The following is a 15,772-nucleotide window of genomic DNA, read 5'->3' on the forward strand; positions in this document are numbered from 1 at the left end:
CTCCCAATATATTTTCAAATTCAACTTTTAATATAAAATTTGATTTTTTATCTAACTGGTTTTCGATTTTTTTAAATGTATATTACCAGATTCATTTGTATATAAATATTTTTCAATGTTTTATAGGTATTGTTATCAAATTAAATCTTTTTTCGGTTTTTTCGAATTTTTCAATTTGTTCATGCATGTATATTAATTTCCATTCGTTTATATCTATTGTCATGAGATTCAATTTTATCTTTCAACAACCTTTTTTTTTCAATATTTGCTTCAATCTTCTTATAATATTAATTTTCATTATCTTTCTAAGTTTTCATTTTTTTTTTAATAATATTCTTGTTTACACCATTTAAACCAGTCCCTACCCTTTGTTTGGAATTTTTAATATTTTTACGGATGAATCTATATTTACATATAGATTGTCAGTATACTTTGAGCTTATTGGGTTTAAACATCCCGAATTCTAGGTGAAGTTAAATTAATTATTCCAAATTATTGGTATCAAAATTGATATAATTGAGAAGATAATTATTTTAAGTTGATGTGATAAGAGATTTTAAGTTGATAAAGAGATGATTTGTAAATTTTGAATTTTAAAACAAAAAGGGTAAGAGTGGACCCTAATTGAAATTGTATATGTGTGTATTATTAAACCATCTAAATAACAATTTCTTAATCAAACACTACAGGTGTATATCGGTTGGTGTCGATTTTGGGAGAAAATCGACACTAAAAATTCGACCAAAAAAAGAGTGTGAAATTCGCTCTACATCGGTTAGGTCGGTCGATTGGTTTGGTCGTTTTTTTAGGAGGAGTGAAGGTGAATCAAAAGGAAAGATGAATTGATAATGTGTGATGATTAGGTTAATAAAATTAACAACTTTTTTAATTTTAAATTAATCATTTTTTAATGAAAAATTTAAATAAATCATGTAATTGTTTGAAAATTAGGCAACATGCAAAATAATAAATCAATTCTAAAATAGTAGGCTTGGATTTGGGTTGGTGGTAATTGCCTAATAAGCTTGCTTTTATACTTATTTTTTAAAATATATATACATATATCGATAGGTCGGTTTTCAAATTTTTTTTCAAAAAAAACCGAAAACTAAACAATTGATCTTACCTCCGACCGATCGATCTTACTTCGATGGGATCGTCGGTGCTTTTACGTACCCCCCTTACATTCACTTAGACATTGCGTGAGATTGATTGATCAAATCTTCGCTGTTTGGCGTTAAGGTGCGCACGTGGTTAAGTTTTGTTAGATTATGGTTCTTTGCGATGAAATTTGGGGAAAATTGCACACAGGGCCCTTCTATTGGGCGAAATGAAATTCGAAGGGTTCCTCAACTTTAACATCCCCAATTCTCTCGGCCACATAAGAAGCCAAAAAATTCTCAAGAAATTTCATCCCGTGCTTCAAATTTTTCGATTCTGAAAACCAAATTCCATTCTCCAACTCCGTTGAAGATCGAATTGGTTGGGATACTGTGGACTGCGCTTCCCATTCTTCATTTCTTCTCCCCCATGTCTCGCAGATTCTTCGGCACTTCTCTTTCCCTCTCTTCAGTGCTCCACACAAAATTCCACAACCCCATTCCCTTTCCTAATTTACTCAACCCCATTTTCCCTAAATCCAAACCCATTCAATCATTCCCTCTAACCCCACCATTTTTCTCCTCCATTTCTCAAATGGGTGATGCTCGGGGACCGCTCGGCCCCATCATTCCGCCGTCCGACGAAGTCGAACGATTGGAATTGCTTCGTTCCCTCGAGTTTTCGCTCAATACTTCGTTTAGCTCCGACCCGATGGTGCCAAATCCAAGCCCTTTAGTTATTGTGATCAGTGGCCCAAGTGGAGTGGGAAAGGACGCTGTGATTAAGCGATTGAGAGAAGTCCGAGAAGGGCTTCATTTCGTTGTTACGGCGACAAGCCGACCAATGCGACCTGGTGAAGTCGATGGGAAAGACAATTATTTCGTCTCTAAGGAAGAGTTTCTCGCCATGATCCAGAGGAACGAGCTTCTGGAATATGCGTTAGTGTGTGGGCATTCCAAGGGGATTCCCAAAAGGCAAATTCGGGAGTTTATGGGAAAAGGGTATGATATTGTGTTGAGCGTTAACATTCAAGGTGCTGAAACATTGAGGAAGATTCTTAGGAATTCTGCTGTTTTTGTGTTTTTGATGGCGGAGAGTGAGGTTAAACTAGTGGAGAGATTGATCGAAAGGAAGACGGAGACTAAAGAATCATTGTTGGTGACAGTTGCAGCGGCTAGAGAGGAGGTCAAACATGTTAAGAATTTTGATTATGTGGTTGTGAATGCAGATGGGAAGTTGGAGAGTGCGGTTAAGCTTGTGGAATCCATTATTGATGCCGAGAAGGCAAAGGTCTGCCAGAGAAATGCTGCTGTTTAGATTGAGCTTTAAAGACATCATTTTGCAAGGTAACATTTATTTAAAAGTTCTGTTATGAGATGGTTTCTTTCTTAGGAAAGTAACTATTACAGATTGAGAAGGAACGACAGAATTATTCCTACTCTGTTTAAAACTCCAGCTTCATTTATTGAAGTATTTATTGCTTTTTTTTTTATGGACATCATGATAGCAGTATAGTATTGCCTTGTTTTCACTGAAGCTTGTATAGTTTTTGTTTTTTATTCTATTTCAAAAGTGTGGTATCAGTGGTCAGTGGAGAAGAGAAGTTTACATCATTTATGTATCCAAGATGTTACTCACTTCTAACAGGTTACATCTCAACACTTGGCTGAATAGTATTCAGTCTTGTTGTATTTGATCTACAAGCCAACTTTTTTATTTCTTAGAGATCTCATCAGCCATAATGGTCGGCCTTTTTATACCCTCTTTGGTGATATCTTCATAAAGTCTAGTGATTTCTCTGGATTATCATGTTTCTGATGGAGAACGCTCAAGTTATTTGATGGTTGAATTTTGAGGGTTCCTTCTTATTAAAGCACACCTTCCCTCCGCCCTTTAGTGTTAGAATTCATACTGATCTAAGAGATCTAAGTAGTGTTGCAGATAAAAGGAACTCTGCCCAAGAATCAAAACTCAAAATCTTATTGTGAATTAAAGGTTAATGAATATGTAAAGTAGGACTTTTAGGAGAATATTGGTATTGGTATTAGTAAGGGTATAAGAGTAATCAGATAGGAAGTTAGTTAGTGAATATGGCTATAAATAGAAGGAGTGAGAGTGGTAGGAGGGTGTGAAGAATTTGGTGGGAATTTCCATTTGGGAATTTGGGAGAGACTAGCCCTCTCGAAAGGCTAGGGTTTATCTTGTTAGTTTGTGAGTTATAGCATATTTCTATAATTGAATTGTCCTTTAGTTTTTCTATATCTTTTAGTACCGTTCTTGTTAGGAGGGTTCCTAACAAATTGGTATCAGAGCCTATTTGTTCCAGGCATATCGCTATAGATTCAGATACAATGTGTGATAGGCTACAGGAGGTGTTCGAGATCTTGGAATCAATGCAACAAACATTGTAGGATCACCTGCAAGGATGTGAAGATAGAGAGAGAGAAAGAAGACTAGCAACCATCAAAGAAGAGAAGGAAAACCTTGTTCAAAAACTATCCAGACGAGTTCGAAGAGTGGCTGGAAGGCGACAATTGTACTTGAGAACACCTCTGAAAAAGCAAGGAAGAGTCAATCGACGAACCAAGAGGGAAGGAAAGAAAGAGGTATCACCGGGAAAGCCAAAATCAGAACAGAGGCCTAAGATCAGACTTGTTGGAAGGGAACAATTTCAAAACAATGAGGAGGTAAGGATCAGGGAGTCCGAGAGAACAAATTCGATAGCACGTTCAGGGAGAAAATGAATCAAAAGGCGAAGATGAATAAAGGAAGGAGAAACATACCAGCCAAAAGACAAAAGGGCAAGTGGAAGAAGAAGCGTTACAAATCAGTAGGGTCAGAGATGAAGTTTCTTAAAAAGCACCGATATAAGTTCCAAGAAAAGTGAGAGAAGGGATCGAGAAGGTATAACCATGAAGGAACCAACGAAGGAGATCACTACCAACGACAAGAATGGGTGCGGCGAAAGAAGAAGTCTCGAAGAAGAACTTACCGGCGTGGTGGCGTACGGATAGAGAAACGGCGAGGTACAAACTTAACTTATTTGACTTACTCTAATAAACGAAATGGCAAGCGAAGGACGGAGAATCCATAGGCAGAGGATGGGTTGAGATGGCAAAAAGTCCGGCGAACGAAATCATTTCTGATCATGCCAAGAGAAGAAAACGGGAAGGCGAGAAGGACGGAAATAATGTATATGGCCAAAGAGGACGAGCGGCGGTGGTGGGAGAAGAAGACGTGTAAATGGGGAGACCATTCTCGGGAAGAGCAGATGCTGTGCAACAAAGGTCAAGGAGCAATTGCACGAATGGCGGTTGTCAGAATGCGAGTGGTAACGAAGAAGCAAGTGAGGTTGGAAGTCTTCACGAAAGATGGGTCGGGATTTGCAGAGGGAGTCGAAAGACCATGGGCAGAGAATAAGGCTCGGGAAAAGGAAAAAAAAGGGTTGAGATGGAAGAAGAATCTTTTACCCACGTGATTTGGAGGGTGGGACCAATGGTTGAAAAGGTGTGGGTTAATGTGCTGGTGGGAGAAGCCCAATATTTTCTGCAAGCCAGCAAGGGCTTTTGGGCCCATTTCGTTTTATGCAGGAATTCTTTGGAAAACGATGGGCCAGCAGTTGGAGAAATAGCATTAATTTTGGTTGGGATTGTGGGCTGGGAATTGGGAAAACAGCCCAATTCTTGTTTGCTATAGAAGTAATTTAGGGCAGAATTTTTTATGCCGCTGAAGTGGAACAATTTTCTTCTAATTGTGGCGCTTAGCGCATGTCAAAAGCTGAGGAAGAAGGGAGCTTCTTGTCTTGAGCTGCTCTATGGGCTAAAGAAGGATGATTCTGGGCTATGGGCTGAAGTTAAGGGAACTAATTGGATCAGCTTTCCAAAGTTGAAAAAAAGAATTCCTTTTTCAAGATTGAAGAGTAGATTAATGGATTGAAGAGTAGATTACTGGTGTTATATTTTGGAAAAAAAAAAAAAAAAAGAGAAGTCCAATTTTATGATTGTGTTCTGTAAGCCCACCTTGAGGACAGTTGAAGTGTTGCGGTACTGTCTAATAAAAATTTCAAACGCATGTTGGAGATTCCGTAATGCCGCAACGTTACCTTATATCCAACCCTCTCGGGTTTTTGCTCCGTGCATGCTCCCTTCCGCGTTTTTCACAACCTTTTGACCTATTTTCTTGCCCTCTGTCAAAGTTTGACTTTCCTTGGGGCATTTTGATCTTTTTACACTCAAATTTGCTCGTTCCGATCCAATTGCTCGATTTCCTACAAATTAAACATAAAAAGCATCAACGATCACAAATTACACATAAAACCAACTAAATTCTAAGCCCAAGAAAGCACTTTTTGAGTGTTTGTCAATACCCAATCCTTAACGACTCTAATTATGTAGGATTGAGCATATTCAGACACGTCCAACAAGGATTCAATTTTGTTTGGGCAAGTTTCAATGGCTTCAGATTGATATTGAACTTATTCGGATACTTTTCCAGCAACGTTTTCCGTTTCAACACATTTCTATAATGACCCACTTCCTTTCGACATTACTTTTTCCTTACCCATTATCTAATGACTTATACTAATTAGGATCAAGTGTTTTGGGCAGGAACCAACAAGTGTTGAAGCTGTTCGGTGGTGCTCAGTTGATTTAATCATACTTCGAGTCAATAGCTTTAGAAGCATTATTGAACAATAAGTAAGTAGATTATACTTGTTAGGTCTATTTGCTTGTGTGCTGACATGATGCGTGATCTAAATACCTTTATGTATATACCTTTATGTATGATTATGGCTTCTTTTATTTTGAATCTGTGATGTGATTTGATATGATTAAGCATGACTCGATGATCTTTGTATTGCCTTGTATAATGTGTAGTATGTTGTGGTGCTATTATGTGTTTTCTGAGTAAAGCATATTGGTTAATTTGATGTATATATAGTTTTATTGTTAAAAGCATCATACTGTTTCATGTGGACTTTAGCATAAGGCATGATTTATAAGTAAGTACAGGACTCATGCATTATGGTGAGATGGTGTGGTAAGGAGAATTGATAACTGTGTTCATAAAGGAAAGTTGGGTGAGAAGTGATGTCACCGTTAGATTTAGAAAAAATGTGGGGACCTTGAGTATGGTTAAGGGCTGATGCACAATTTGAGGCCTTGGGTTTGGCTAAGGGTTGAGCATTGAGTGTTGTAGAGAAATGGGCCTTAAGTACAGTTAAGGGTTAAGGGTCGACAAGCAGTTCGAGGCCTTAGCCATGGCTAGGGGTCGAACATTGAGTGTTGTAAAAAATAGGGTTGACGAGCAATTTGAGCGTTAGGTTTACGGCTGAGGGCGAACGTTGGGTGCTATAGGGAACATTGACACCTTGAGTACGGTTAAGGGTCGATGTACAATTCGTGGCCTTAGGTACGGCTAAGGGTCAAACGTTGAGTGTTGTAGAGAATGTGAAGGCCTTTAGTACAGTTAAGGGTCGACATGTAATTCAAGGTCATAGGTATGAAGGGTTGAATGATGAGCACCATAGAGGATATTGAGGTCTTAGGTAAAAATGGTCAGGAGTCGATGGCTCTAGAAGGGGGCAGTCTTAGGCAGTTATGGGAAAAATGGTGGTTATGTTAAATGAGTGAGCTAGTGTAAAATGTGTAACGCGTTAAAGCTTGGTATATGGCATTGAGTAATTCATTCATAAAGTTAGGTGAGGGTTTTGTTGGAATGTTTTGAAGTTTGCAAAATTTGATTAAAAACTATGTTAGCCTCTTATATGATGATATAATTCATGAGTTTAGTGTGGTGTGAGTGATATTACTGTTGTTGTGTATCTTCGCAATGCATGTATGTTGTTTGGTGGCTCTTTAGGTGTGAGTTACTTACCAGTACAACCGTGTACTGACCCCCCCTCCCCCTCCCCCACCCCACCAGATTTTGTAGGTGTTAAGGAATAAGTCATTTTTTTAGTTTCTTTTCGATATGAGTTTGTTTATGAATTGTGGAACTTGCCGTAGTTTCAAGTTGTTTTCTATTGTCGAGTTGAAATTTCATGATAGGTCTTAGTTTATTTTGCTCAAGTTTGTCATTAAATTGAGTTAGTTAGTTTTAACAAGCAATATTGGTTAATTTTAACAAGTTTTGTTGGTTTTGATTTAGAAGTTATGAATATTAGTTATTTGGAACCTCTGGTAGTTCTGTTGAGAAGAAGTGGTTGTGGAAGGTTATTGGGAGTGTGTTCTTTTGAAATAGTTGTCGAGAAAAATTTTGGTTTTGTTGTGGTAGTGTCGTTATGCTGCAAAATTTTTTCTTAAAGTGTAAGTGTTAATAACGTTAGTTCACAATAAAGTTAGTTTAGGTTAAATTTTGGTAATGATCCTTAGTTTATTAATGAAATTTGGGGTGGTTGCATGTTTGTATGATGCTTTCTATGATTTGTTGGACTTCTCACCATCAAAGTGATGGTACGCATCAATGATCCATCATACCCCTTTCTCGCCGATTTAGTATTAATTCTTGGTTCAATTTTCCCATCAGCTTTCAAGTCCTTACTTAGGCTTTTATCATGGGTCTTTTGTTTCAACTATACTATCTTCTATCAATTGGGCCACGAATCATCTCCTCCAACACTTCAGGCCAAAAACAAGACATCTCTATTCAAACTACTGGGTCTAGCCTATTAGCAAATGGTCCTTCTAGCGTCTCTTCTGACAGGTGGGGTAATGGCACCGACAACTCTTCAAATTTTTGCCATTATTCAGCCATTGTTCCTTGCTGTTTAATCCTAAAAACCTTATGCAGAAAGTTTAGTCGTGCATCAGTTCTACACCCAATGATACCAATGCAACGGTTGGCCCTTAAAGTTTACTATTGACACAGTGAGTATACCCGTTTCAGACAAACTATGTAGTAGGAATTATCTCTCTGTCCTGAAGAACCACTCATCCAGGTCTTCTCCATTAAACACAGGCATCTCCACCTTTTTGAACTTAAACCAGTCCCTCTCCCTCTGCATATTTCTTCCATGACGGTTCTCCCTCTTTCGCTCTTTCTTTGTCACGGGTTTCATGGTTCTCACATTCTCTAAGTTTTCTTTTGCTACAGTCGTGACTTTGTTAGGATACCACCACCTAACAAGGAAATTCTCAAGAACACAAAAAGAAATAAGAACCGTAAAAGATAGATTTATATTGCAATATCAATAACGAAACTACAATGTACCATAGCTTTTCGACACGGTTACTCTCTCCTTCAATTCCCCAATGGAAATTTCCACCAAATTCTTCATACCTTCCTACCACTCCTATTTATAGCAATATTCACTAACTTCCCATCTAATTATCCTTATACCCCTTACTAATACCAATACTAATTTTCTCCTAATGGTCCTACTATTTCTATACTAGGGTTTTTTCAACACTTTGCCCTTCGAAGACACCTTGTCCTCAAGGTGTGCTAACAAAACACAATCATTAAATTGGGCAACCTTTTTTTTCCCTCTCTTTCTCTCTCTCTTTTTTTTTTTGTTTTTAAATTATGAGAATACAACACTTAAACCAACATAGCCTTCTCTTCCGCCTTGTTTAACCTTGAAAATAAATTGGGCTTCTATTTTTTCGCTTGGACCGAGCCCAATAAATATCCCATGACTCCACATTCTTCTTTCTTCATTTCTATTGGCGTTATTCTCCTTTAATGGGTTAGGCCCATTATTAATTTCCGGTCCAAAACAGCATAACCTGCTCTTAAGTAACCCCCACTACCCTTGTAACAGATATTGAATATAACAACCCCTTTAACTTGGATTGCCCCACACCACCAACTCTTCAAACGTTGGGCCCATAAATCATTATCTTCCTTAAAAATAACAATGGGCTTCTAGCAAAACCAACCCATTATCAAGCCCAAATTAATATTATCACTTTGCTCAGTCCATGGTCTCGCCACCTGACAGATTTTTCTTCCCTCCCATTTTTGCAAGTTACAACTCTTCTCAATTTGAATTAGATTAGAATAATGGGCCTCATAGCTTTCTTGAGAATGAACCCGATCGATGATGTAAATCCCACATAATTAGGATTAGTTGCTTTTTCCCTTGATTCCATCCATTCGGGCCCCACCATTTCCTATTTCATGTGCGTATGAACATGTTTTTTCTCCACTTCACGAAAATTTCCTCTTCCCCAAGTCATCTTCTCCATCTATTGCTTGTCGTTTCTTCGTCCGTCGGTATCCTTGCCATTCCAACCATTGGAATGTCGGTGCCATCTCTTTGCATCGCTTCCAACCATCCTTTGCGTCCTTGATCAATGATAGTTTCTTCATTCGCCCACCGTTGATTGTCGACATGTTTCTTCTTTGTCGATTTTTTGTCGCCTTTCTTTTTCGTTTTTCTGACCATGTGTTTGCTTGTAGGTGCTCCTTCCTCCGTTTCTTCTTCTGATTGCTATATCGCCTTCTCGTTAGTAATGTTTGTCCCCTTCTCTCGAATGCTTCTACCTCATTTGATCGGCATTTCTAGTTCCATTGAATCCTTGTCTCCGACCATCTCACCTTTTGTCGTCGGTTATAGACGTCAACTATCAGATTCCATTTCTTTTCTCCATCTTTTTCATGACTATTTTCCTTCGATTCTTCCATCTTCGAGTCATTACTCTTTTTCTCTTTTTCTCCTCTGATATGGAGCCCTCCATCGCCTTCTTTCTTTTCTTTTGTTTCTATCAATTGCATCTCCTTTTCTATCTCTATTGCCCATTTTCCCTCGATGCATTTTGCTCGAACAAACAACATTCCTTCTTCGATACCTTTCAACATCAGTGAAGAATTTTCCATATATGAGCTTTCAATTGGAATCTCACTGGAAGTTTTGGATTCGACTCCCATTGCAATCGTTTCCTATTTTTCTGATATTTTATTTGTTGATTTTTCCTTTTCTGTTATGATTTCTACTAGTCTTCTCTCTCTCTCTCTCTTTCCAGAGATTCAATGAGCCTTTGTTGCAATGCTCTCACATTTCTCCATACCTTTACCAGTGCTTCTTTCAACTGATCACTATTCATTTCTAATTGATATTCCAGGATGAATAGTTTTGATACCATTTTGTTAGTATACCATTTAACAAGGAAATTCTCAAGAACACAAAAAGAAATAAGAACGGTAAATGATTTATATTGCAATATCAATAATGAAACTACAATATACCATAGTCTTTCGAGAGGGCTACTCTCTCCTTCAATTCCCCAATGAAAATTCCCACCAAATTCTTCATACCTTCCTACCCCTCCTACTCCTATTTATAGTAATATTCACTAACTTACCATCTAATCACTCCCATACCCCTTACTCATACCAATAGTAATATTTTCCTAATGGTCCTACTATTTCTATACTAGGGGTCTTACAGACTCCTTGTTTTCTTGGCTCGCCCACTAACTTGTTGACCAACATCTTCAGTGTCTTCTGCATCTCCCTCATTTTCGTCTCTAGCATCGGAAGCTTCTATAACTCCTTCCGTACCTCGTCCATTTCGCCTCAGTTACTCTTAATCATTCCTCCATCTTCTTCTGCATCATCTTCTTCCACCTCTCTGAGATGTTGAGATTGCTCTGATAACTTGACAGGACTCTATGTCCTAGTCATGATAATATATTTAGCAATAGAACGATTACAAGATAATCGGCCATTCGGGAGCGAGGTTCTGCATCATGTTAAGAGGCATTGCATATCTTAAATTTGAATAATACAATTATGTTATGCATTATCATGTAGGAAATTATGCCTTGAGGTGGTAGAATATGTAGGCCGAGTGATATCGAAGCTCAAGAAGTCTATGGTGGACAAAATATTATGGAATATGACATGGTTGGTGAGTCCAACCACCAACTAGAGAGCCCAAGCGATAATATAAATGGTATTGAAGAGCAATTAATGTCAAGGATTGCTCAAGGAGTAGCAGTCGGAATGAAAATACTTCGAAATGACCCAGAAAAGAAATTTAAAATTGAGCGACTGAAAGTTCTAGGGGAACGAACGGCCGATCCAACTGATGCCGAATTATGAATGAAAATATTGGAGAAATGTTTTGATGTAATGGGATGTCTGAAGGAAAGGAAGGTAAAACTTGCTACCTTCCTACTTCAGTAAGGAGCAAGTGACTGGTAGGAATCAATTAGAAGTAGACGTTGTTTTGTGAAGAATATTATCTCCGCTCTTATAGAGATAAAAAAGGAAGGATCAATGAAGGTAGTAGAATACCAAAAGAAGTGTGGAACTCTCCAAGTATGCCACAACCATCATCGAAGATGAGGTTGATAGGTATAAAAGATTTGAGGATGGTTTAAGATTGGAAATTCGAACTTCCATTACTACAATGGACTAGAGTGAATTTGGAAAGTTAGTAGAAGCGGTGTTGAGGATGGAAAAAGGTATATCTGAACGAAAAACTAAGAATTTTCAAAAAAATTTACGGAGTTCCTCGATGAACACCACTGATTTTTCTAGAGATAAATAGAACCGAGGAAGTAGTAGAGGGTTTTCACCCCATTACAAGAATTTTCACCTTTCCCCACGCAAAAAAAACGTAGGGATAGGTTATGCCCACACATTTTTTTGTGTCGGCATAATCATCGTCGTACCCATGTCGGGAGAAGTGCCTCCCGACGAAAACTATTTTTGTCGGCATAAATACCATATTTGCCAACACAATATATTGCGTCAACATATGTGTTTTCCAGACGAAATACACTTTGCGTTGGCAAAAGCATATTTCTAAAGAACCAATAGATAGATTTCTTCCAAAGTTTATTTGTGCCGGTATAAATTGCTTGTAATTTTTTATATAATTCGTAATAATTAAATTACCAAATTTTTATTTCTTTAATACCTAATTATGCACAAACAAAAATTAATCTTCAAACAAATCAATTGGGGACAAATGTAATAAAAGTAAGCTTATATATTAAAAATAAGACTAATATTCAATACACAAGCTATAAAATTTTACGAACAAGAACTGTGTATACAATTAAATTTGAGCATTTCTAGCTTCTTACTAATCCCCCATACAAAAATTTTAATCTTCTCTAAACCCAAATAAGTGAGATCCTAAACCAAATTAAGTAATCATCTCAAAATCTTCTCGCAATCTCCAAAAAATGATCTTTAAGAATTTACACGAACTTGAAATAGGAAAAACAAACATTATGAAAGATTTCTTTAAAATCAACAAAGAAAAATGCACAAAAAGATCTTAACAATCACACAAAGATTTAAACAAAATGTTTAAGATTGATATGAGAAATGATCCCCTCTTAAGCTATAAACATGTTGTCAATGTTCATAATTAATATATGAATACTACAAACAACCATTTTACTATCTAAAAAGCGATTAAAATTGTTATAATTAAGACGTGAACCTCTCTCCTACGCTACGAATGTGTCGTAAATCCACATAAACAAATACATAAATGCCTTTTAAACCTACACAACTATCGAGTCCTTACAAATAAGCCAAGAACAAAGTTCCTTTAAAGTACATAATTAGGCTTCAAGATAATCTAAAAAACAATTAAAACATATACATCCTCCTTCCCCAAGTTATGTACGTGTCCTAGTTCCACCTAAACACCATTTGAACCTATAAAGTAGTAACAAATACATAGAAAGCGTCGAAGTGAACTCCCCCCAAGCTACGAATGTAATTCAATAGTTTTAAACGCCGTTTAAACCTACAAAGTGACAACACATACACTAAACACACATATTTAAAGTGGCTATCATAACTGCAGGATAGCCACAAAACAAACAAATGAAGTTCCTAATTCTACTAAAACACTCATATTTGAAGTGACTACCATAACCGTAAGATAGCTACATAACAACAAGATTAAGTTCTTAAATTTGCCATACTTCTTCATCCTTCTCAATTGTGGGTAAAACAATCCTATGAATTAACTAACTTCTAGATTACGAGTAATAGAACAGGATGAAGAGAACAATAGAAGGTCCCCAAACAAAACTTTCAGTTTCGAATTGCCAAAGCCTTTAACAAAGGATCATGTCATAGGACTTGATACATAAATATTGCACTTGCAGATAATGGTAATCATAATTGTGAGAGAGGTTGGAGGCAATAAAGCAGGTTCTCTTACTCTGTTACAGTTTTGTTGTTCTTGTTTCTAAGTTTCTCTAAAGTTTGTTTTCGATCATTTAATGAGCCTAAATCAGAAAATAACAAAAAAAAAAATGGAAGGAGAAGTGAAGCAGATGAAGCAAAGGGATAACAAAAGAGAAAGGTAAGCCATTCTATTTACACACTTGAGCTTTAAAAAATCTCAAGAATACACCTATCTACTATATATCATACATACTCCAACATTTTGAGTGAATAAGCCAGAACAAGATTTTCATATAAATTTGACTAGAATAAACAAGCATATTCAATTTCAATAGATTCAAGCCAAATTCTACGGTAAATAAGGGAGTTGTTACTGCTACTTTTTAATGTACACCCGTTACCTATAAATTTCGATTTTCTTTCAATTATCATATTTGATCTTATCTTTAATTTCAAATTTTGTTTTATCTAATTTTTCAAATTTCATCTTTTTCTTACTAATTTTATTTTTTTTCTCAATCGACAACAAGTCTACTTTGGAGGCTTGACTTAATTGATCAAATCCATTGGTGCAGGATGAAAGGCTCGATTTAATCGACCACGACCAATAGTTCAAGTCGTAGAGTCTCCTCTTTCCAAAGTGATTCCTATCGAGTCATTGTGAAAAGGTGGTTCAAGCATATAGACGGTGTTGGTATTAATCTGTTTGCCTTGGGGGTCTTATACTCCACCTTGATCGATTCAATCAAGGAAGGATGTACCATCGTCGAAGATTGTTTGTTTTTCTTCTATTCATGATATTTCCACGATTGACATCAACGCCACATCATGACTGGTTAGTAATTTCAATTGATGATTTTTAATTGGAATTTTCATCCTCCAATCTAAATCGGTTTCTTTCTTCATGAATGCAATTATCTAGATAAATTTTTTTATCAATCCAACCCCCACTTTCTAAACAAATATTTTGGTCTAGAACCAAGAAAAAGTATTGTTACAAAATTTTGGATAAGTTCAAAAGCGATGTAGATGATTTGATTAAGTGATTTTTTCAATTGCAGTGTATTTGACAAAAGGTCAACACAAAGTCCGAAAAGGTCTAAGATCGGGTTCTATTTTTTGAAATGTACTTCATGTCCAAATTTGGATGAAGTTTTATCCAAAAGGTACTTATGAATTATGGAAAGGAGTTTTGTATCTGTATGGACGAACTTTAGTACAAAAGGTCTAGACAAAGTTCAAAAAGATAAACTTTTAGTTTCTTCTTGTCAAAGTTCAAAAATTTTAAAATTGCTATATTTACAAATTATTAATTTACACGATTTAACAAATATGAAAATTAATTTTGCTACCCATTGTAATTATCCTTTAATAACATTTTAAACATGACAAAAAAGTGATGATCAAACTTGACGTTTCTAAAATGTTGAGTTTTACATTAGTGTGAAAAGCTCCAAAAATTTTCATCGACCTCCACCCTTTTTCCTATTTTTCTCGACTTCTTATTAATATACATATTATTTGATATTCTTTTTTAAAGCGTCAAGTAATAAAATGTTTCATACATCAAAGACTGTCATTTCTTTTTTATAGTTTCCAAACCTTACCCTAGTGGAATGTTTTAATTTTTTTTAGTATATTTGAGGGTAGGAGATCCAAACCACAAATCTTGTTGTTACTAATAAACTCGTATGTCAATTGAGTCATACCCAATTTCGCCGATATGTTTTAGTTCAGACAACTGGAAGTGGACAAAATTGATAAAAGTCGACAAATTAATAAATATCAATAATGTTATTGACCAACCAATAGATATAACCTTTAAGTATTCATGTGTTAAATCCATATGTCTATTAATTACCTACCAAAACCTTTCACATATATTGGTACATATATAAACCGATTTTGAAAAGCTAACAACTTCTATTTTTCATCAAACCCAAGAATAAATTCTAAAGGATCTTTTTCGCTACAATTCTAAATGATTGAAGACCATAACTAGGCACTTTTCTCACTAATCATCATAGAAGCTTCCTCCATTTGTTTAAGACCAATTTTATAAGTCAATAAGCCTTAAAATCCAGGCTTAAACTCAAAACTTCTTTAACATCTAAACATCAATGTTCTAGGCATGGTAATGAGTAAAATTAAATAGGATATAATTTGATACATATATAAAATCTAATATAATATTGACATTAAAACGTTTATTTTAAAACCATACTATTCAGAAGTGTGCAAGACATAATGGACAAAGATTAAGAAAAACATCTCATTTTATTTTAGAATGTTGCGAGGAACATTACATAAAATTAGGAAGCTGCCAAAAAATTAATTTTTGTTACCACAATCATAGAAACAATAACAAGCATATATGGTTTGCGCAGGGTTAGTTGGAATGCATTGATGTGAAATACTACTTCTCCCAACACTTCTTTCCGCAGTCATCAAGAGTGCACCCACTGTTATATAATATATCTCGACATCTTTGGGCAGCTGAGACTCCCTGAGGCACCAAGATAAATACAACTAGTTAGCAATATCTTGTCATAACAAAAGATTT

At 36.1% G+C, this 15,772-nt stretch overlaps 1 pseudogene across 4 annotated transcripts; it reads left to right on the forward strand.

The window, feature by feature from the left end:
- Window positions 1-1,152: 1,152 nt before the first annotated feature.
- LOC120072621 (guanylate kinase 3, chloroplastic pseudogene) lies at window positions 1,153-14,460 on the forward strand (annotated as a pseudogene). 4 transcript variants are annotated; one of them, XR_016528481.1, is made up of 5 exons: window positions 1,153-2,447; window positions 5,709-5,798; window positions 13,188-13,387; window positions 13,785-14,044; window positions 14,271-14,460. The product of XR_016528481.1 is annotated as a guanylate kinase 3, chloroplastic pseudogene, transcript variant X3 (transcript). The 4 variants fall into 4 exon arrangements; XR_005480556.2 differs by lacking the exon at window positions 5,709-5,798 and having other exon boundaries at window positions 1,284-2,447; XR_016528482.1 differs by lacking the exons at window positions 13,188-13,387; window positions 14,271-14,460 and having other exon boundaries at window positions 13,785-14,098.
- The last annotated feature ends 1,312 nt before the right edge of the window (window positions 14,461-15,772 follow it).

The sequence above is a fragment of the Benincasa hispida genome, chromosome 3 (assembly GCF_027475165.1).
Source record: "Benincasa hispida cultivar pf3 chromosome 3, pf3_genome.v1.1, whole genome shotgun sequence".
NCBI classification, from domain to species: Eukaryota; Viridiplantae; Streptophyta; class Magnoliopsida; order Cucurbitales; family Cucurbitaceae; genus Benincasa; species Benincasa hispida.